Below are 22463 nucleotides of genomic sequence, written 5' to 3' on the forward strand. Positions count from 1 at the left end.
TGGACAGGGGAGCCCTCCACTAGACCAGGTTGTCCAGGGCCCCATCCAACCTATTCATACCCAGACCTTTAACCAAAGAGTGTTATTTGTTGTGTATTGTACTGCTGGCAAAAATCCCAGCCTACAAAACATTCTCCTGTGGGAAATCTCTCGGTAGAAGCTTTCCTGCCTCTTATGTTTTCAGCAGCAGGAGGTGCAGGAACTCATCAACACGGAGAGGTAGCAAAGCTGTGCCTTTGCTGTTTTCAAGCTGGGCTCTCTAGAGCCCTGAATTGAGCTCTAGAGAAAGCAAAGGCAACAAGTCTGGTTCTAAATCCTCATCAAATGGCTTCACAGAGATGGTAAGAACTGCACAATTTGGATGTCTGCAGCTAATATTTTGGATTAAAGCACTAAACTATGCAGAAATAAAGGCAGAAAACTCATTTAGGTTGCAATTCTGTCCTTAGTACACTCTGAATTACTGTGCATAGAGTATATTTTGAGAAATTACTTGCTGTTTGGAGACCTTTTAGATCCTCACACTTTACATTGAGCTACAGAATAAATTTTAATCATGGCCTCTAAATTTTTCATGCTACAGTTGCATAAACTCACTAACAAAATATGGAGTGATTCCTTTTATTGTTCCTTTTTTTTTTTTCCTAAATAAAATAAGCGTGTGCAGGGAGGAGAAAGGAAATACAGGAAAGAGTGCAAACCTTTGGAAATATTTGAGAGTTCTCTCCTAATAAATCAGTGTAAATCAGTGAGGTTGAAGGAGGCAGGCTTGATTTCAGGTTTAGGTGGGCCCAGACCAGAAGAAGCCTTGAGATCACCATGAGAAAAGACTTAGCTCTGCTGCCAGGAATCACGTCAGAGCTGTTTCCAGAGAGCCCAGGTATGGAAATATCCTAATTTATCATATTTGGGTCTGAAGAGAAAGCCAGGCTGCCGAATGCAGCCTAGAGGGGATCTGGCTGGAAAGAAGCTGGGCTAAAGATGCCCTCAGAAGCTCTCAGATCATGGGAGTGTGGGAGAATAACAGAGGGCATGACTGAGGTTTAAAAAGCATTAAACTTGAAAGAAATAAGGTCTAGTCCCTGAAGAACAGACTCTGAAATAGAATGGCTGGGAGGTATTGCTTGATGCCTCAGTTAGCAATTTGGTCTGGAGGCACACAAGGTTTATCAAACAATTTAACAAAGTTTTCAGCATTCTCAAGTTTCTCGAGAAGCAAAAACTCCTAATAAAAATACCACTGTAACCCCAAATTAAATAACCCAGATTTTGAGAACTGGCAAGAACCAAAGTTTTAAATACTTCATGCTGTGAAATTTGCCAGAGGATTTTGTAGGCAGACAGTGTCACACCAGTGAGGTGCCATTTTAAACACCTCAGATTTTTCAACAGGTTTAATCATGGTGGAGAACAAGACTTGCTGAGAAGAAGGGAAGAGCTTGGGAGAAAAATTTAGCAGGAAAGTGTGAGATATCTGCTAAGATTTCACAGGTGTTTTTTCAAGGCAGAAAGAGAAGTCTTCAAGGCTAATGCTGAGAAAGAAAGGGTAAAATTAGGGGCAGCAAAATTAAAATATTACTCAAGGTTACTCAAGATTAGCTGTATGATGAATGGTCCACAGAACGCTGCATAAATCAAGATAACTAAGATAAATGGAAGCCTAATTTAAAGATTGTGCTGTCTCTGGATCAGAGCTGGAAGGAACCAGAGGCATGACTGCCAATTTAGAAGGTGCTAGAGCAATACCAAAATCAGGGCAGATCTGTAGAAGAGACTATTTCCTAATGTCTTTACCAAAGATGGTAGAGAAAACTCATCCAGGAACTGAAGCCAGGCAGTGCCATCCATTTTTAAGGTTATTTCCCCCTCTCACAGAAGGAAACTGCTGGCTTTCTTTAAACTGGAACTTCTCTCCCCTGTGACAAGACCTGACTCTGTGCCTTCCTTTCCTATGCCTGACTGCACATTAGTCATTGTACTCCTCATTGCATACTCAAACTTCTTTTCATCTTTTATCCCATTCCTTTCCTCATTTCCTTTTTTGAACAGCTAGGAAATACAATCAGAGAGACCAGGACTCCTCTGCTTATGTTCTGCAAGAATTGGGGTATTTTTAAAGGAAAAAAACCCAATAAAATCTTCTACAGAAATGTATTTTTAAAGATGAGATGCCTTTAACACTTGGATTTATGTTCAAAAATGCCTCTTTCAGGGAATTATTTTTCATTGTGCATGCAGAAAGCAGCTCCCTGACCACCTCTGAGCAGGCACAGAGCCTTGTGAGACCAGGAAGGAGAGAAATACCTTCTTGCTGGTAGAATCTCAGTGAAAATATCCATCAAAGGAGATTTATAATGCACTGACTTTGTTCAAAAGACCAAAGATGATGCTGGATCTACTGAAGGAGGTGATCCAATGAAGAGTGGAAGTGCTGACAGCATTTGACAAGTGATGGAGGTGGCAGATGTAAAGGCTGGGACCATCACCTGCACCAGCCTTGAGGAGCCATGTGAGTCGTGGTCCAGGTACAGCAGGGGTGATAACTCTGCATCCCTTAGGAGTGATGGCTGGAGATGCCTCAAATCTGGGCTTCCTGAGTATGGATGCAAACTGTGATTAGCTGACAGCTGCTGGAAGAAGGAGGCAGCTAAGCCTGAGCATCTGTCAAGTGGATGAAGATTGATTTTGGATTACAGCCAATGTACTCTGGCACAGGGAAGGAAAGTTCCCATTCCCAAGAGCCTTAAGGAACAGCCACTTCCCAAAGAGCAGGAATTCTGGCCTCACCTGCCTGTTCCAAGATGCTTTCCCTTTCCCTCACATCATACACAGAAATTGATGTTAATTGATGTTAATTAAAAAAATCAAGAATCACCCTGATATTCTCAGAGCCAGATGAATAATTTAGTTTCATGAAAAAACTTTAATCAGAAATTAAAGCTTGTTTGCAGGAGTTTTCAGTGTTTCTTCAGCTTAATAACTACCTTCCCTTTGTGTTCCTTCCACTTACTGTTCCCCCTCCTACAGCTTCCTCCAGCCAGTCACTCCTGTTCTTTTTCCCATCCATGAGCTTGTGGGATTTCAGGGTGAGTCAAACTGCAGAAATGATTGTGATAAAAATAAAATAAAATAAAATAAAATAAAATAAAATAAAATAAAATAAAATAAAATAAAATAAAATAAAATAAAATAAAATAAATGAAATGAAATGAAATGAAATGAAATGAAATGAAATAAAATAAAATAAAATAAAATAAAATAAAAATAAAATAAAATAAAATAAAATAAAATAAAATAAAATAAAATAAAATAAAATAAAATAAAATAAAATAAAATAAAATAATAAAAAATGAACAGCAGCTTTAAATTTTTACTTTTAGCCTGGATTCTTGCAGGGGCCCAGTTTGCAGAGCAAAAAATACCAGGGTACTTTATCTGTCTGGAAACCACTGAAGAACAAATTCAACAAAAAAAATAGTAAGAATAATACAGAAAGTGGTGTCATATTAATGATAGTCTCATCACAAATATTCTCATTTGTCCTCCTTATAAAACCTATAAATAGACACAGGTCCAAGGGCACAGAGGGACTTTTGCTCTTTAGTTAGGGGAGTTATTTCTGACTAAAAGTCTGCTCTTTCCCAGTTCTCAGCATTATGTAACAGGGAAATTTGTTCTTTTTGAGAGTTACTACCTGTCTCCCAGCATCTGCACCCACCTACGTACATTAAATAAGTCATTTAATTCTCTGGCTCTGTGCAGCAACTGCATGCCTGCAATTTTGGTTTGTATTTTCAGCTTGAAAAAGTACAGACAAGGGGGTGTATCTACAATCTAATACACATATATGTACCTGCTCCTCCCTCTGGTAGATTATTTAGGGGTTAATGCATTATAATGGAACAGTTTATATTTGTTAGTTATAGATTAATGCACATTGCATGAAAGAAATCTGGCACCGCTCATAAATCATACTTTTATTTTGTATTCTGCTTTTGCCAAAAATATGCACATATGTACAGACACATTTTATTACACAGAGCCACTGCTGAATATAAATAGAATATTTGTCAAACTTCAGATTAACATAAAAATAACATTGTGCAAATACCTGATTCTGCCAACCCACTGGCACATCCTCCACATTTTTAAGTGTTCTGCCTAAAGCAGCATAGCTAATGGATTGCATTAGTGGAAAGAAATAGGTGAAAATACACCACAGGTTAAACAAATACAAGGGAGAGAGGCAGCAGATGTCACTAATGTGAGAAAACATTGCTGACACGCCAGGGGACCTTCCACTTAAATGATATCAGAGAATTAATGATCAAGCACTGACAAGGTGAGGTAGAACTGAGACAATGTCTCACAAATATCGTGGTGTCTGCTAGAATCAAGAAAATTACAACTTCCCTGAGCGAATTCATCGTTTAAAACAGAGGATTGAGCAAAAATCATGCAGAATATTTAAAAATTTACTTCTCTGTTTGATGAATTTTGTATAACCAATCAATATCAGTTGCCTACACATGGAAGCAATGTTATAAATGCTTCTCAAATCCTTTGCAAACTGTATCAAGCTAAAGAGAGTGAGGCTGCGGGATTTGCAAGAGATAAGGTGGTGCCATGTGTTTTTCTTTTTTACCTGAGCATTTACAAAGGTCTTAATTCCACTGACTACACAATTTTTTTTTACAAAAAAGTGTGTTTTTAACTGCAGGCTTAGAACACCTGCACTTGACACTAGCCCCTTCTTGGGGAAGGGCTGCAGTGACATTTTAATGGAGAGCATGAGTTCTGTCAAAGGACACAAAATTTCTCCATGGTGCTGCAGCAGAGCTTGATAGAAATAGAAGCTAAACCCCTTTTTTCACACTTTTTTGAACAATACACAAGTTTTTAACCCATAGGGAAGACACTTAATGCAAAGAGGACATTTAGTCTTTCTCTGCTCCAATCTCCAAGTTCTACTCCCATCTACATTTGTGAACAGTGGAAGAGGAGCAAGAGAAGAGTCAATTCCTTGGGTTTTGCTTGGTTATGTTAGTAGGCATTATTCTAGAAAATAATGATTGCAGGGGGTGAAGTGGAGTGGGACAGTGAAAGCTCTGCAAGCCAAATATAATTAATTTGACTGAGATTTATGTGCTAAAATGTTATTAATTATAGCCCAAACCACTGTTGCACTCCAGGGCTTCTTTCCAGGTTTCATCAGATTCAGATCACTTGAAATAGATTTCACACTATTGTGTCAGTAAGCATAAAAGGGAAAAAATGTGTAAAATTATATATATATATTTAAAATAGTGTAAATAAGGGGAAAGAAAAAGTTATAAAACCCTACTTACTGTATTAAAATGTCAAACTGCCAGTTTCATTGTTTCATAAATTGGTTGGCATTAGCACAGGAATTTCTGTGAATGAAAGGGAATAGATTTTGGAACTTTTTTCTGAAATATATGGACCCCCACATGATTGCTTTGCTTTATAGGTCCTGGTGCAGTAAGACCACATCTCAGTCCCATGAAACACAGTCCTGTCAAAGCTGAGTAAGGAACTGGGAGTATTTCACACACATTGCAGCTGGAGTCAATTCTTCATTAGAACACAGTTCATAATTTTAACAAGTGCACCTACTGTCAGAACTCAGCCTTAAAACATAATGAATATGTCAATGCTAATCAGAAAAATAAATCTAAAAGGGAAATCCTCTCTTGAGCCTGGTCCCCTGATGATTTGAAAGGGGGTAGTGGGTGAGAGAAATGGAAACTGTTATACTAATAGGGGTTTGCTCTGTTTTCTTTGAGGTCTGAAAGCATTTATAAAAAATAAACCCCACAACTTTTAGCCTGATCTCTCAGCTAAGAACATTCTTAGCAACTGACAGTGAAAACAATTCAGTCTTCTTTATCAGCATCCCACAAAATAGGGAGGTTTATGTATTATACAGAGGAATTCCAAATCAAAGCTGGGAGTTTTAATTGCTTTACAATATTAGATAAAGGGAGTCTGGAGCAGAATTTACAAATGGGGAAGCCAGTGGCCTTGACAGCATTTTATTTGAATTCTGTTTTTTTGTAGGTTCTGTGCTCTTTTTCAATAAAGAGCAACCATAAACCTGCAGGACTTTTATCTTTGCTTTGCTATGGCTGTGAGAGCTCAGCAGTTGTTAGAGCAGGGACTCAGAGAGCCTGGGTTCAGCTCCTCACTTGGGAACCAGTTTGGTGTGCAGTCTTGGAAGAGATTCTCTAATTACTGATGATGTGGCAATCTGGAGGTAGCGTTTTATTTCCTGTCTTGCCAAAATAATGTAAGAATTAATTAAAGTTTGCAAAACACTATGAGATCCTGAGGCTAAATATTCTATAGAAGCACTAATGATCTGTCTTATTGGGTTTTGACCATATGCACACAGTCAATTTGATATATTTCCAGAAAAAATTCCTCTTGTCAGAATAAAAAGCTCTTCCTTATTGCTCCATGCCATGATTTTAAAAATAGAGCAAAACAAGCAGTAATTGATGAAGATTTCCTGCAAATAGTTTTTTGATATTTCTCCATGATTTAATAATAATGCATATCAATTTATCCCTACACTTACAAAATATCATTTGGTCAATATTCAGTGTTTCCTGGTCTTCCAAAGAGTGTCTTCTAAAAAATTGTAAACCAAACCATTTGTCTTATGCCTTATTTTCAGTAACCCCACCACTCCCTTCTTTGAAACACAAAATTATCATTTGAGAAAACTCACATCTAAACCCACATCCTTGTGAATGGCCAATGTCTTTCTCTACACAGCCTATTTAAAGCCTACTGTGGTCAAAAGAAAGAAGCTATCTTGGAATGTTGCCTGGAAAACTGGATCACTATCCTTCTGCCCAGGACTGATGCAGATCAAAAAACTCTTTGCAGGTACAGTCTTTTTGTGTGCTAATCCAAGCCCTGGAAGACAATAAGACTTTCAGTTATCTAAGACTTTCATTCAGTTGTTTCACTGCAATTGGAAATTTCAATTAAATCTTGAAAAATTAAGGGGGAAAGAAAAACTTTTTTATTTATCATCAATACTTTAATTTCATTTATCAAAACAGGGATTTATGGCTAAAAGTATGTTATTTTGGAAATGATCTGTATGAATATTGAAGTCTGAAGGGCACTGGTCCCTGATTGTTGGAGAAAAAGCCAAAGGACTGTAGTTGGATCAATTCCTGTGCTGAGGCAAGTCACAAGTGGCCAGGTCTTTTCCAGATGTAATTCTCTTAGAGAATGAGCAGAAACCTCACATAATTTCATGCACAATTTCTGTTCTCCAATTGATTGCTAAAATGCTTTCCTCCTCAACTTTAGGGTGCATTATGCACTTAAAATGTCTTTATATTTAGGTAAAAATATCAGTTATCTTACTTTCCTTCATTGCTCCAATGCAACAAGGAAAATTTTGGAGAAAGTCTCACTCACAGCTGCAAGAAGTTAATTGTGCATGCGATAACAGAACCTGGTCTTGACTGAAGGATGGAAAATCATGCTGCACTCCAGATGAGTAATTTTTGCACTGAATAGTTATTAGTCAGATTTTGGTTTGGTCTCAGGAGCCAAAGCTTCTGCTTTTGTATGTTAGTGAGAGGCTTAGGCCAGTCTTTCCACTTTATGTTTAAAAAGAAAAGAGATTTTTATGGTCTTCTCCTCTAAAAGAAAATGACTTGAGATGTGTGGATGAAGGTATATCGGAGTAGAGCTGACTGAATTGCTTTGGCTGAAAACTTCTCAATTCTACTTGACAAATAGTTTTTCTCAAAAATGTGCTTCTACTGCCTGTTTCTTTGTGGATGAGAGAAAACCCCTCTGTTCTCTTGAAGTTTTTTAATATAAGAGCAATTTAACAGTTTTTATTACATGGATTATTTCTGGTTTATTTTTATTAATAGAAAGATAAAAAGGAACAAGATTGGTGGTCCTTTTGGTGGATTTTGAACTTGTTGTTATAACTTGCAGTCTAAAGTTATACAGCCTTTTTTAATTTTTTTTTTTTTTTTACCTATCCATTCCTCAAAGTAATGTTAGCACAAAGCTGGATGCCATGAAGTACTTGAGGTGACTGTTTAGTGAGTCAGAATTTATTTTAAATGACAACACAGGTGTCAGAAAATACACAGATCTGCACCAGCCCTGAAAGTCTTTCCTGAGTTCTAGGCATAATAACTGATTTTTAAATTATTTTTTCCAGATCTGCTTGCTGTAGCTGTTGAATATAAAATTAGGTAACATTATCCAGCCTGCTTAGTGACTTCAGGATGAAGAAGGTGATGTTTGCAGAGCCACATGGGAGCTGCAAGGCTCAGTGCCTGTCTAACACCCTACCAAGGAAGGAGCTCAGACTCATAGGCAATCAGTAGGCTACAATCAGACTTATCATTGCACACAAGAAATTTGGTTGGGAACTTTATCTTTGTGAATCATTGTCAGTACTGGGGTTATGGCCACAACAGTTTTATCATTATACCCGCTGGGATTTTACTAGCAGCAGCACACATCAGTCTGTGGATGGCTGTGCTGTATTACTGCTATGCCAGCTTGTTTCCTTGGATCCAGATCCAAACCCATTAAAATATTACAGCAAGGCACACTGGATTTCCCCAGCTCAAGGTTGTAGCATGCATGTTAATCATGCAGGAGATTATTTTTACATAACGGGGACAAGCCAAAAAAATGAGCCCAGCATCCAGCTCAATTTTCTCAGCATAAGTGACTCATTTTTTCAATGCCCAGCACCACTGCAGGCACCCCAGACTTGGTGCTGAGTGCCCTGCCAAGCTCTGATGTGGGCACAGGCACCCCAGACAGTTTGGGTTGCACACGGGGGAATTTCAGAGTAATTGAACCCACAGGAAGGGTGATGAGATATTGAAATGAGCTGCTCAGGGAGGTGTTGAAGTCACCATCCCTGGAGGTGTTTAAGGTGCCATGGCAGAGTTCAGTCACAGGCTGGACTCGAGGATGGGTTTTCCAGCCTAATTGATTGTGCTGGTGTGTGAGGTGAGGTGTCCCCTGAAGACTCAGAACCCCACCCGTGGCCAGGCTGTCCCTGAGGTCCCTCACAGCCCTGCAGGGCACACACATGTCACCGAAACTGTAGGAAAAAGAAAACCCCTCCAACTGCATTTTTAGTGCTGGAGAATAAAGGCATTTCTTCATTCTGGCCAGGATGCTGCTTTGGCCCGGATGTGCAACAGAAATCCTTTCATCCTCACATAGCCCAGGTGTGCAAAGGAAACCATTCCATGACCCATGAATTTTACTAGGTTTTCAGATACTTATATAGTCAAAACTCATAGAAATTCATTGGTTCAGTGTTCATTGGTCCCAAGTTACACAGTTCTCAGTATTTGGTTTCCTACTGGATATGAATTTCTTGGTCTCCAATGCTAATTACATCCTCATTCGTTGGTTCTTTTGTCTCTCCAGATTTCTCTGACCATGCCAGAGGTGATGTTTGGAGTTAGGGTCTATTAATGGACATTGATGGTTGTTATCTTTTGTGTTCTGTGCTACTCCCAGTCTGTTGAGGTGTTAAGGCCTCATCAGGCCTCACCTGGAAAGAAACTTCTACTCCCTTCCGCCAGGGCAAACCCCCAACAGGGGTTGGACTTGAGGGTCTCAAAGGTCTTTTCCAACCTAGTTTATCCTGCAATTCTGTGAAAAGTAACTGAAGTTACATAAAAATTATCTTAAATTTTGTATCATGTCTTACACCTGGGGCAGTACCAGGGCTGAGGGTTGGGGGCGGCCCAGTCCTGCGGAGCCCTTGAAGTTCTTGGGCGGTGCTGTGGGTGCCCATTGCGCCCCTTCCCAGCTCTTCCTCCTGGCTCTGCCAGCTGGAATTTTGCTCTCTGAGCATCCCCTCAGATGTCTGTGTGGAGGTGGGTGCTATACCAACCAGCCCCGGGCGCTGGGGGATGTCTCCTGCTTCCGAGCACCCATTAATGCTTTAGGATGTGCAGCAGTGATGTGGTTTTGTGCTGGCACTTGTAATGCATTAGGGAGAATTTTCAGGAGCTGAGCTCATGTCTCAGGAGCTTATCCTGTACTTGGCACTGATGAGGGGCACCTCAAGGGCTATGCCCAGTTCTGGGTCCCTCAGTTCAGGAAGGACAGTGAGGGGCTGGAGCATGACCAGACATGGACAATGGAGCTGCGGAAGGGTCGGGAACACGAGTCCCATGAGGGAGCTGGGGATGTTCAGCCTGCAGAAAAGGAGGCTCAGGGATGACCATATTATTCTCTACAACCATCTGAAAGGAGCAAGGTGGGGTTTGGCCTCTTCTCCCAGGGAACCTGCCACAGGACAAGGAGGACATGGCCTCAAGCTGAAGCAGGGGAGGCTCAGGTTGGACATTCAGGGAAATTTCTTCACAGAGAGGTTGATGAGACACTGGGATGGGCTACCCAGGGAGGTGCTGGAGGCCCCATCCCTGAAGGAATTTAAGGAAAGACTGGAGATGGCAGTCAGGGCATTGACAAGGCTGTGTTCAGTCACAGGTCAGTCTCAGTGAGCTCAGAGGCTCTTTCCAATCTCACTGGTTCCATGGTTCTGAGGATGAGAAGGATGAAGAGGTGAGTTTGCTGAGGGGCTGTGCCAGAGACCTAGGCTCTGACATTTCACCCCAAGTGCTTCTTCTGGTCTTTCTCCACTTTCCTGGTGAGCACTGGAATGCCATTGAAAAGTGTAACTGATGTTAAAAAAAAAAAAGGGAAATTGAGTCTGCAGCTTATTAGGTGATGTGATTTACAGCTCATGTCCCTCCAGAATTCCTGGGGTTTGTACTGAGCTCTCTTTAATGTGAGGTGCATGGCCACAGCATAATCTCACTTATATTTTCCTTGTGTAGAAAGTATTTATTGAAGACATGCAAAACACTGGAGTAAATACTTGTAGAAATTCTGGGGGACAAGAACAGAAGGCACTTTACTACTAGTTTATTTAAGAGTATTTATCTAGTGCCAGTTTTTTTTTTAGATGTTGTGTTATTAAAAACTGTTTCCCTTAAAGTTTCTGATGATTTGAAAGTTAATGTGTAATCTGAAAAGTTAAGGAATTATCTGTGTTTATGCATACATGGAATTGAAAAGAAATGTGGGATAAGAGGGAGGATCTGGTGCCTCTAAAGAGACCAAATGTCACTTTCTCACTGTATTCCGTACACAGTCAAGGGAAAGGAGCAAATAATATTTTAAATATTTCACATTCTTGCAAAATAGCAGCTTTTTAAAGAGGCAATTTCTGAATATATGTCTGTGTGCAGATAAACAAAAAATTACTGAGAGTGTAGAGATGCTACTTCAGCTCCAGAGCTGCAGTATTGCCAGCCTCACGGACTCAGTAATTTAAGAAACCAGAGGAGTGATCTTGCAGATGAAACTGAGGGTGCAGAAAACTGTTCCTCCTATGCCACCTTTTTTGCCCAGGACTGATATTTCAAACAGATCATCTTGATACCCTAGGAAAGAGAACATTCAACACCAAAAATGGCCTGATTTTGCCAGAACAGCTTTTTTCAAAAAATTACTTTGAAATTCACAGTTTTTATGGCAGGTGACCAAGCATATCCTTACAGAAGAGAGGCTACAAAGGAATAAAAGTGTTTCTGCTAAGGGTGACCAAGCGTTCAAGAACTGAACAGGAAATTACCAGGCACCTGAAATTAAACCCAGAATGCTTATTCCATTTACCTTTCCCTGATTGATTTGCCTTTAGCTGATGCCTGTCAGCTTCTCCAAAACCCCTCTGCATTTTGCCTTGTTGTTCTGGGCTTGGGCAGTGCAAAATTCCCAATCTGCAGTCAAATTATAGTCCAAAGTGATAGTATTCTAATGCCTAGAATGTTTTTTTTTCTGAAGTTATTGCTCAGATCTGGCTTTGAAAGCCTTCCACATCACCCACAGGTCAAGAAATGCTAAAATTTGGCTCTTAGGCCCTGTTTGCACTCAGCTAAATTCCAGGTGGCAGCGATTTTAGATGCTCATCTACTGTATTTTAGGCTCTTGGGGTAAGGCAGCCATCTCAGAGGTCCACATTAGAGAACAGGAAAAATAAATACCAACAGGGAATTAAAAAATGCATAATGCTCCTGCTAAGCTAAGGCTGAGAGCGTTTTACAAAAGAATATGGCATCAAAAGGAGGGAACAAGCAGTGCTGGGAATTTTCTGTTTTTAGAACTGGCAGATTACAGCACACAAGGAACTGGTGGTGAGTAATACCCGTTGTATTCTTACTGGCACCTGGATGGCTGCCAACATCTTCATTTCAGTAATTGTGCTCTCATTGCTGTGCTGTGTGAGAAGCAGATCCTGGGGACAATGAGATAGAAGTTGTGGTTTGGGTTTTTTTTTAGGTAGTTATAAATGACTGAGCTTTTTACCAAGAAAGATAACACAATTTAATGATGCTCGTGGGATCTGGGTTAGTATTGTACAAAGAAATGGATGTAAACAGTCTTTACTCTTAACTTAAATATTTAAACTTCATTGCTCAATATTTTATTAATTTTTGGATTTCACAAACAGCCAGAAAATGTGACTTTTATGAGAAAGGTCTTCCTTCAGCATGTGGTAATACGTGCTGGTTTTGATGTAGTTGAATTTGTATGGTAAACTTAACTATTGGTGTGCGAGGGAGTCCTACTCATATTTACTAAATTCCACTTTTTTATCTCTCACTGAACGTGTCACATAGCCGGTTCCTCGTGGAAATCAATTTTTAAATACTTGTGCATGTCTGTTTTCAGAAGTAGGTTACATTTGTTCATCCAGTCAGGAACGGGAAAAATACCAGATTGTCTTTTTTGAACACAGCTCAGCAACCCTCCGAATCTTGGCAGCAGAGCTCTGTGCGGGGAAACGCTGCGGAGACATTGGGCTACATCTGAATAACGCAGTTCCACTGACAGCATTCGAGGAACACCAGGAGAAGAGAGAGCCTAAGTTTGTCAAACGTATTGTTTGTGGTGAATTATCCACAGCAGCTGCTGTGCTTTGCGTGCTGCCAAAGCTGGCCTTGGAAAGCGGCAAGTACTGGGTGTCTCCACCCTTACCACCCTGCACCTTCTGAAGTGTTTCCCCATCCCTCCAGGACATATCAGCCATCCCTAGCTCATCCTCAGCTCAATTAAGACATGATGTGCTTTTCTTCCTCGCTGCTTTCCTTTTATCTCCTCTTCTTCTATTGCTATGACATTTTTCTTCTCCCTATTAGGGTTGGTCCTGAATACTGATAAGGTTAAATTTGCTGTAAATTGCGGGAGAAATAGGCCAGCTCCGTGGTGACTGGTATCTTGCAAACATCAAACCTTTCATGTTCAGAGGGTTACAAGAATTATCTGAGTTTTCAACCTTTGTTTTTTATAAGGTTTACACCCAAATCCTTTCTTTAAAAACTGCTTTCATACTTCTCCACTAGCTAAGTTTCTCTGTGAAGGCTCAAAGCAAAATCAAGTAAAATTTTCTCTCAGGCCTATTTTAATGATGAAGGTTTAGAAAACCTCAGAGACTGGGAAGTTGGGCTTTTTTGCTGTATGGTAGAAGTGGGGTTTGGATTGCTCCATTTTTAAAAAAAATTTGGTTCTATCATGCCTAATGCTGGCATTTCTACTCCTTTACCTTATGCCTGTTAACTTAAAACACTTTTTTATGTCTACATATTATAAAGCTAGTGATGCTGTTTATAAAGAGTTAATTAGAAATATTTTGCAGGATTTTTTAAAAAATAGTTTTAAATCTGTCCATGTCATCTTCATATGACACCAACATAATTAATTTTTAATACTTACATTAGAAATTTCACAAAGAAACAGAAGAGATTGTCAGATTCTCAGACTTGGCAGAGAGGCTGAAAGTAGAGATGGGCTTGTTTGTCTTTGCCATTTGAAACACCAAGTCTCAGCATCAAATTGTGTCAGATTATTAAGGTTGTTTACATTTGGGTTATTTTTTTATGTATGTGGTTTGGTGTTTTTTTGCTTTTTCAATTCAAGAGCACTTTATGGTTGGGCAAGGTTATATGATGATTGCCTGGTACTTCAGGGACAACTGATATATCCCATTAATTTGATTATAATTTGATGATTATTATTATTTAGTTTGGATTTTTGATATAAGATAGCAACAGCAAAAGCATCTTGGTCAAAATCAGGATGGCATTTGATCTTTTCCAGATATTGTTCATTTTGGTGTGGTTTTTTCGTTTAAATACTTCAGCACCTGGGTATTGCTTTCCAGGAAATGCACTTTTGTCTCTTGTGGCTTTTAATGCTGTTGAGCTCATGTGTACCCCTGCATATCTAAAGAATTAACTTGTTGGTTTATTGAGTCTTAGATTTCTGTAATCTGTAGGCTCACCCTATTCAGTCTGTGTAAAATGTAACCCTGTGTTGAGGCTTGTATAATGTTGGAATGCAAATTATTTAGTAGCATTTTATCATTGGAGTGTTGCATTTTTATTCAACAGCCCTTCAAGGTAAGGTTTGGGCCTCAACAGAAATTGAAAATTCTGCCTATCAGCTATAAATGAATTTTCAAAGCACCATAAGAAATAAGAGGCATATGAGAAGTTTTTGCAGGTACTCCATCCTTTCTAACAAAGCTGAAAAAACCCATACAAATTAGGTAGACATTGTTGACAAAAGTCTTATAAATATTGGTGCAGTTTTAATCAAAAAGTCAATAATAGTCACACAATTTATTTGAGTGATTGGTCTGTTTCAGTGCATGAATTCTTTGGGAAGTTTTTCCGGGGGGATTCACTCAGTTTATTTGCGTTTCCTGAATCATTTGGCTGGACAGCATTTTTGTGTTGCTGCTCCTATGTTCTCTGCTCCCTACTCCAGCAATTTTAAGTACCTGCTTCTTTCCTGTTGCTTTTTGGAGGCAGAACAAGAGGCCACACTTACCAGAAAGCAGAGATTCAGCAGTTTATGAAAAACTGACATCCTGTAGAATTTCCAGGCCTGCCATTTGTCATCATTAGTGATTCCTGAGGTTGCTGGCGTTTCTGTAGCTGTTTCTACAGAGCAGACCTAGTGCTGTTTTGTGATTTGGGAAGCTGCTTGTGTGAATGATGATGTACCTAAGTGTTGGTTTGTATGGATTAGACGTGGATTTTATTTGTTCCAAGGTAAACTGCTGACCCTGACAATGCCTTAACCAATTGCTCTGCAAATACCATAGGCTGCAGGTGCCAGTTTAGAGAAGAGTGGAGTTTTCATTTTAGGTTTCATTTTAGCAGAGATTTGATTCACAATTTTAATTTTAATTTTAACTTTCCTTACCTGAATATGTAAAAGAGAAAATTTGACACAGTAGCCCTTCAAATTGTGCCTCAGATAATTAAGGGTCAAGATCTTGCTCTGGCACAGAAGGTTTAAGGTTTCCACCAACTCTGCCACTGTGTCAAGCAAATCCTCACCTGGCGTGCTCAGCAAAGTGTACACTTATCCCAGTTTCCACTGTTTTTTGAGGATTGAGGATGGGTGAATAAGGGCTCCCAGTTCTTTTACCTGAAAGTATTGGCTGAAAATACAGAGAGAACTAAATGACACTTTATATATGGAGTGTAGTGAAATCTGCATGTGGCTGGGAGCAAGTACATGTAGCTTTATTTCTTCTTTTGGGGGAATAATAGGATTCTCATAATTTCTGTATATAGACAACTATAATCCATATATTGTAACCCTAATCCATAATACTGGAAGTTAGAAAAGTACAAGGAATACTATGGGTTCTTCATCTTGGAGTTTCCTGTGCACAGTGTTTTAAAATGCTCTTAAGCAAAGCACTGGATGTCTGCTATAATTTTCTTAATTTAGCCCTGTATAGTTCAATTTCCCCCATCATCCTTGCTGGTCTAATTAGGAAAATAAAATTGCTGGTTTGACTCCTAGGAAGTTAAAATATCTCTCGTGTATAACTTGCAGCATCCTGTCACCTCGGTTTAAATGGGAGCTAAATGGAAAACTGGAGTTGTGTCTGGGGCCTGTGGTGCAGAGAAAAGGAGTTCCATGAGCAGCATGGTGGGCTCCTACCCCTTGCTGTCCTTTTTTAGTACCATGCTGATGAACTTGCTCGTGGGGGTTGAAGCCTTCCAAGCTCAACACTAGCCTTTGATCGTTTTAAAACATTTCTAATGGTTTGAAGCGGATTGTGAGACATCCTGCTTCTGAACCAGCTTGATGTGGAAGATAGCTCATCTCCAGGAACTGATATGCTTCTCTGTTTGGTTTTCTTAACACAAGCCCACACAGAGAACAGAAGCTTATTGGCTACCCTGAATTTTCCCATTCAGTGACAATTACAGAATCCTCTTGTGCTAAATAACTGCTGCTGATGTACTGTGAACATTCTGTGTCTGATAGACCTCGAAATTTCTCTTTGCTGCGCCTGTGAATTTGTGTAGACTTTTAATTTGTCCCCAGTGCAGCCAGTATTGACATACATACCAAGATTGAACTAGGGAGGGTAATGCTCTGCTTTTTAAGTGGATGAACAGTTATCCTTTCATATTAAGGCAGAATGCTTGCTGCAGAGCTTCAAATATTTTCAAAATCCAATTTGTCTAAGTCAGAGCTGTGTCCAAACTGCTGTTGGTCAAGGCAGCTGATCAGACAGGCAAACAAAAGTAGTTTTTGTGAGTCCCAGCCCTTTTTTATCTCTGTTCCAGCTACATTACTCAGTCCAATAAAGTGCTTTTTCTTGCAAAATTTGCTTGCTTCCATTAGATTCACTTCACTGCTATGGTATAGAAGTAAGATGGGAATGCTACCATAAGGGAATTTTTAAAAATAGATGGATATTAAAACTGTGTAACCAATGTCACATCATTATTATTGAGAGTTGCCAATTGCTTGGGTAGTGAGGAGATGTATTTAGGAGAAAAATCTTTAGGAGTGATGCAGCCACATTTTAAATCAGCGTAAGTTCTCATTAGGAGATCATCATTATGCTTAATATGGAAGCATGAGTTTCAGTGAAATGCTTCCAGCTTTTCATGGATAAAAGTGTTGATGTCTTATTTGTTCAGACATTCCTTCAGTTAAACCTCTGTTGTTTTAGTTTTTTTTCACAGTTAATTCCTACTAATTTTGACATTTGACCTTCACATTTGTGTTTAAATTTGGAGTTCTACTTTGCAATGCTTTTTATGAAATTAGGATTTAGGCTCCAGCATTTTCTTTTAAGCAAGGAATCTCAGACCTAACAGAGACTCTGCACAGTAACCCTTGCAAGTGTCAGGCTCCTCTTTTTCCTTTTTTCCGTGACTGCTGCATGGAATCTGGGCTGACGCTAATCTGGAAGGACAGTCACACCTCATGAAAGAATCATCACTGCTAATCAAATCAGAGTGAAAACCCACCACTCCGCATCAGTGGAGACATTTAATGTGCTGAATATTTCATGCACTGGGGGCTGTGGCTGTAGACAAAACCCTCTCAACAGCTCCTCGTTGCGTGCAAATATTTACTCAGACACTCTGGAGTGGTTGAACTGGTGTGCAGCAACACCGGGAAGCCTTGAGTGATCCTTCTAAGTAATGGTAATTACAAGTGACTCCACACATGCTGGGTCACGGTGGCTTGCAGACAGCCCCTTGCTTTGTCAAAGCTCCCCTTGCCTGCATGATTGAGTGGGCAGCGTGCCACAGGAAATTTGATGCATACAGGATGACAAATGTCTGTTTTGGCTGCTGAGAATTGAACTCAATCGTAGATCTGCAGAAACATCAAAACACAATCAAGGGCTGACATCAAACCCGCGAGCCAAGAGAATTCCTCAGGCAAAAAGGGCTGAACTTGAAAGTACAAGAGAGGAGTGCTTTAGTTTGTGTGGTGGTACAGCAGTTTGTGTTGCTGATTCCTTGCAAGGAGGGATAGAGGAAGTAACAACCCAGAAAAATGTCTCTCTGTAGTCCCAGTTATTCTTTATGTTTAAACTGTAGAGGTGGAGGGGCAAAAGAACAGAGCAATGCAAGCCAGTAAGTTTCCTCTAAGTTTTTATATTTAGACATTTAATTTTTTCTCTGCAGTATAGAATAGTTGGTCTTGGCCATCCATAAATCTTCTTGTTTACCCTCTCAGTATCTGCTTGTGACACCAGGAAGAGCTCACTGTTGAAAATAGTGGTGCAAATTCTACATTCACCTGCTGCTTTTGCAATTGCTTGGTCTTATAGGACTGTTTTAAAAAGCTGTCCTGTCCTGTTGCCTGCAGTGTGATAAGTGATGACATGAAGGGTCAGACTGTAGAATTAGATTCATCCTGTACCTCCCAGCAGAGATAAGGACTGACTGAATGTTATTTTCAGGCCCTAGGTCTGTACAACCTGAGCAGTCCTGTAGGCTGATGTGTGTGGTGAAATCCACTTCCAGGCTAGGAGCAGGCTGTAAGTTTGCAGCACAAGCACATTATCTTTGAGTGGAGAATTAGTGACTGTGTTCCTTTGCTCTGTGTGAGAGATGGCAGAAGGTTAGTGCTACATCAATCTTCCTTTTAACCATAACTCTTCTGCATCAGGAATTCTGGTATATACCTTACAAGGTTTATAGCCCTTCCTGAATCTCCCCTAGGGAAGCTGCAATGTGTCCTCTTTCCTCTGCTTTTGTAGTGCCTCTACATTGAAGGTGGAGACAAAATACACCTTGACAGGTGTGCCTGTCCAACAATAAAAATCATTATTCCTAAGCAGGTGCTCAGGAGCTGTGAGAAAACTGTTGAAAGAGTTATTTGCTGGATGTGGAACTGGTCAAATAATGAACTGCTGAAAGGAATCTTGAGTAAATATCAGTATTTGTTGGATAAATTGCTTACAACAAATAATGTTTTTTTCAGGCTCTATCCATTTGTCAGGAGACTTGGTGAGGGTGGCTCTAAAGCAAAGATCTTCACAAGGAGCACAGATCACTTACTGTGTGTAAGGATGCTTCTGGAGGCAGTCTGTAGAGGGGTAAAATTCCTCCCAAGGGGAAGAGGATAGTCCTGCCCTGTCCCACTTGTCCATTCTGCTGTGCAGCTCTGCTTGAAGGAAGGAAAAGTAGTTACTTGTATCCCAGTCCATTTGATTTTTGTCAGACTTCTCTGTGTGTTGAGGCTGTTAAATACAGAACAGTAAAAGCAAGACAATTTTACACTCCATGTGCCCTGTTTCACCAGCAGAGCCAAGATAAAACCCACAAACCCCAGGGGATATCCCCACAAACACACAAAGCAAACTGTGAAAGCAACTTAGCTTTCTTCCAAGAGCAGCAGTTTTAACTTCTGAATGCACCTGGCTAAGTTTGTCACACTCCTACGTGCTGCCTCCTTCCAGTGTGCCAGCTGCTTCTGCATGCAGCACCACAAGCTCTACTTGCCCCAGGCTCCTCCTCTTGAGTATCTCCTCTCAGTGCCTGCATCCACAGCAGTGCAGTGAGGCTGTTGGCATTGGATAGGTCCTTTCTCAGGTGTAATCAGTCTGGAGGTTTATCATTTCACAATGAGTTTACCTGTAGGAATTGAAATTGCTCGTTACAAGCTGGAGATTGAGATGGCAATTTTACCTAGGAAAAACTGATTTATAAATGACAGAACTTGCATTTGTTTTTTCCACAAAAGCTTTCTATGCAAAGCATGATTGTGTCCCACTGTAAGGAAAAGGGCATTCATCAACCACTTATCTCAGTGTGTACTGCCTATACTTATGTACAATATTTTATAAGATCACAATGTTAGTTCATGTGGCTTTACTGTATCCCTTTCTGGATTTGCATGATGTCAGCCTCTTCAGAATAGATTCAGTCTGAGAGAACTAGTGATTTATTGAATTTTTTATTTATTTTCAATTTTATTTTCAGTGTTCTCCTTGCTGCTCAGTTAGAAAGGAGCATTTTGAGAGAGGTGTATTGTATCCTTTTGAAGAATCCTATGAACAACCTTACATGCTGTTAGGCCTTTCAGAGGATTTCTTACACTGTGACCTTTTTCAGGAACTGTTCCTCCCCTCTCAAGGGGGACACAAAATCCTCTTCTTCCCATCAAGAAACATTACAACAGTTGTGCTATGTGTTGTAATGAATCTCTGTGGAGAAGAACTTTACTGTTTTGGATTTAGTGAAAGCAAATCTGGGTACTCACTGTAAGCATTCATAACATTTCCTCGCATGGAAGAAATGAACACTGCTGCTGTGAATGCTGAGTGGCTCCACAGTGTCACTGAATACAACTTTCTTTAGAATTTGGCTCCTTGCAGTTTGCTTAGAACCAGGGAAGCAGTGAGTGGTGGTTGAAGTAAAGGTATGGTTCTACACAAAATATTCACAGCTGGTCTTTTTCTTTTCAAGCTTTCTTCTTCCATGTTTTTCTGCTTCATTAAAGGGCCTTAAAAACATTTCAGCCTGAAGGATTTCTGCTGAGCTTATCTGCATTTTTCTTACATAAGATAGCAGGGATATAACTAAGAATTACATCATGTCATGAGGTGCGGGGAGAGAAACCAGCATATATATTAAAGGTATTTTTTAATGTGGAAAGCTGTGTTCTTTGAAAATGAAAACCTATGAGATACAAGGAACTGCAGTTTCCATGGCTTTCTAGGTATTTCCTGGTTGTCTAAAACAATATTTTGTGCCTGCACCAAGTTTTCTGAAACAGTGTAGCTCTTGGAAAATGCTTCTTCATGAAATCTTATTTATGCCAAAAGTCGTATAACCAGGGAAAAAATCCCACTGTAACATGCTTGCATTGTGTTTGTCCTGATCTGAGTGCAAGGTCTCTGAGAGTGTTATATGAAGAGTTACTACAACTTTGATAATGGCTTGTGCACCACATCTAGGCTACTTGTGTTCTAAACTTCAGCTAATTTTGAGAACTGGGAATTACAACAGTTGTCAAATAATTTCAAAAGGACATGGAGTAAAAACTGGTGAGGTTTATTTTTTTCTCTTCTCATTTAACTTGCCTAAAACCACCTTCAGCTGCTCTGATCTTAAAGTGTAGTGTGTAGAGCAGTGTTTGCTCGCTGGAAATCCAGGAAACACTGTCAGTTCTTTTGGCATCTGCCTGCCCTTATGTGCTTTAAAAAATTGGATAAAAAAATGGGAATCTATTGTGCTGCTCTTGCTTCTTAATGGGAATATCTCGGAAAATAAATCGCTTCCTCCACCCTTTTTCTATGAGGAACCCAAGGATAATTCAGGCAGAATCAGAGTAGAAGCTTCAAGTTACTGAAGTTCTGCTTTATCTGCTTTTGATTCCTTAATGAACCTTCATCTCCAAAAAGATGAGATGGTTATGTTCTGATTAATGTGGACTATTTACCATTTCTGCTGATAAGCTGGAAGGATGCATTAAATCTGCCTCAGCAAGTGGCAGTGAAGTTTCAAATGGTAACGAGGACAGCTGCATCTTTCTTTGACTCCTGAAGGTCAAGCGTTTCTAAATCCTTTCCCAGCTTATAAATAAGACTGCTGATGTGATTCAGTTAGTTATGGAAACTGTAACCTCAAGGATATTTTCAGCCTTTTGTGTTGGTGGAAATACTTCTGGCTGTATTTATAATGATACTCCAGATAATGCTTTTCAGTGTTTTTTTGGGCAGTGGCTCATATCAAGCCACAGATGTATTTTGAATGAGTAGTGAGATTGCCTAAATCTTAAACTGGAAGTTGGAGTTAGAGCCAAACTTGAAGATGACAAATTCATGAGGAATATGTGTGCCCAAAGCCCTCAGCTTCCCTAGGCTTGTGTATTTCAGTCTGTGGTTCAGTGCTGCTTGTGCTTGGGGTCTAAAATGGAAGAAGAAATGATTACTTGCAAGATTACAAGCCCTTGCTTGTCAAGGTTAAGATTTTTGGCTTTTTTTCCCCCAGTGGTATTGAAGAGCTGCACAAAGTTGAGATCTGAAACACATATACATATGTATATATATAACCCTTATTTGAGAAAATAGGGGAGGGAAATGCCTACTGGTTAAAAAGGGGAAGAGCAAGGGCAGGGTCAGGGTTGTGCATAAATCCTGCATCCTCTTCTGGCATGACCTTTGGCAGAGTCAGGGCCTGGAATGGCAGTCTGCTGTTTAGGGCTGCTGCTGCTGGGGACAGCAGTGTGTGCAGCAGGGGTCACTACACCCCCAGGGTCTTCATATTTTCAGCAGCAGTCTTGTATTTTGCAGCTTTTGTTTCCAGTCTTGTACTCTTTCTTCTGGCTTCAGCTACTTCCAATTGCTCAGTGGTCCCTGAAGGTTGCCAGCCCTCTCTGACTCTCCCCCTTTTTCTGTGGCAAAGCTCCTCAAGGATGAAGAGTTTCCTCAGAAGGACACAGCTGCCTCCAGAAGCCTTGTGCTGATCCTGAGTAATGGGCTGTATATTGAGCCTACAGATGTTGGCTGTATTTAGAGAAGTGTGTGCTATAAAGTTACTGTTGCAAGTTCAGTGCTCATAAAA

The 22463-nt window shown here is 40.0% G+C and overlaps 1 long non-coding RNA gene across 3 annotated transcripts in view; it reads left to right on the plus strand.

Moving 5' to 3' along the window:
- Nucleotides 1–9798: 9798 nt before the first annotated feature.
- LOC111942041 (uncharacterized) overlaps nt 9799–22463 on the plus strand; it is a 242772-nt gene continuing 230107 nt past the window's right edge. For 2 of the 3 annotated variants that reach the window (XR_015285221.1, XR_015285222.1), the window contains exons 1-2: nt 9799–9920; nt 12854–13065. This is a non-coding gene — a long non-coding RNA (uncharacterized LOC111942041). Of the gene's footprint in view, nt 10615–12853; nt 13066–22463 lie in introns of all 3 variants that reach the window. The other variant, XR_015285220.1, reaches the window with a different exon arrangement.

Source organism: Cyanistes caeruleus, chromosome 3 (assembly GCF_971803275.1).
Source record: "Cyanistes caeruleus chromosome 3, bCyaCae1.hap1.1, whole genome shotgun sequence".
NCBI classification, from domain to species: domain Eukaryota; kingdom Metazoa; phylum Chordata; class Aves; order Passeriformes; family Paridae; genus Cyanistes; species Cyanistes caeruleus.